Below are 730 nucleotides of genomic sequence, written 5' to 3' on the forward strand. Positions count from 1 at the left end.
ATTCAGGCAGCACAAAGTTTGTGGTCCACATTTTCAGAAAGCAGGGCTTTGAGGTCCATGCACACAAATACAGGATTGATGCCACAGATGTACACACAAATTAGTATTTGGGCATCATGAGCCAGAGTCTGCTCTCATTTGGACTAATTTAAATCTGAGTAGACCCTGCCCCCTACATGTTAGGGTGGGACTGAGAAGGAGGGCTGCTCCGGATGCTGTGACAGTCCGATGGCCAGCGGATCTGGGCGGCTGCCTGGGGAGAAGGGGCAGCAAAGGTGGCATTGCCTGGGTGCTGTGAGATGGAAGAGATGTCTGTGAGTGAGGTGCAATGGAAAGGAGGCAGAGAAGGAGGTTCTGGTGGGGGGTGCCCAGCCAGGAGGGAAGGGTAGAGAAGGGTGGGGATGTTTTTGGGGTGCCAGGTGGAGAACAAGGGACAGGGGAAGGGAATCTGTGGGGGAGGGGGAGGGGACTGAGGACATGGAGGAGGGAAAGAGGATCGGGGGGACCACACAGTGGGCGGCGGGGGGCGGGGGTGACTCCTGGCACCATCATGCAGAGGCAGGCGCGCAGAGCTCGCCCCCCCCGCCCGCCTGGCTTGGCGGCAGCTCCGAACGCTGAGCCGGCCCTTTGTGACGCCTCAGGGGTTGCCGGGCTGCGGCGGCGGGTTGCACCGGGGCGGCTCGGCGCTGGGCTCAGGACTCGGGGACGGCCACTCGGAGCGCGGCGGAGG

This window comes from Emys orbicularis, chromosome 3 (genome assembly GCF_028017835.1).
Source record: "Emys orbicularis isolate rEmyOrb1 chromosome 3, rEmyOrb1.hap1, whole genome shotgun sequence".
Taxonomy (NCBI): Eukaryota; Metazoa; Chordata; order Testudines; family Emydidae; genus Emys; species Emys orbicularis.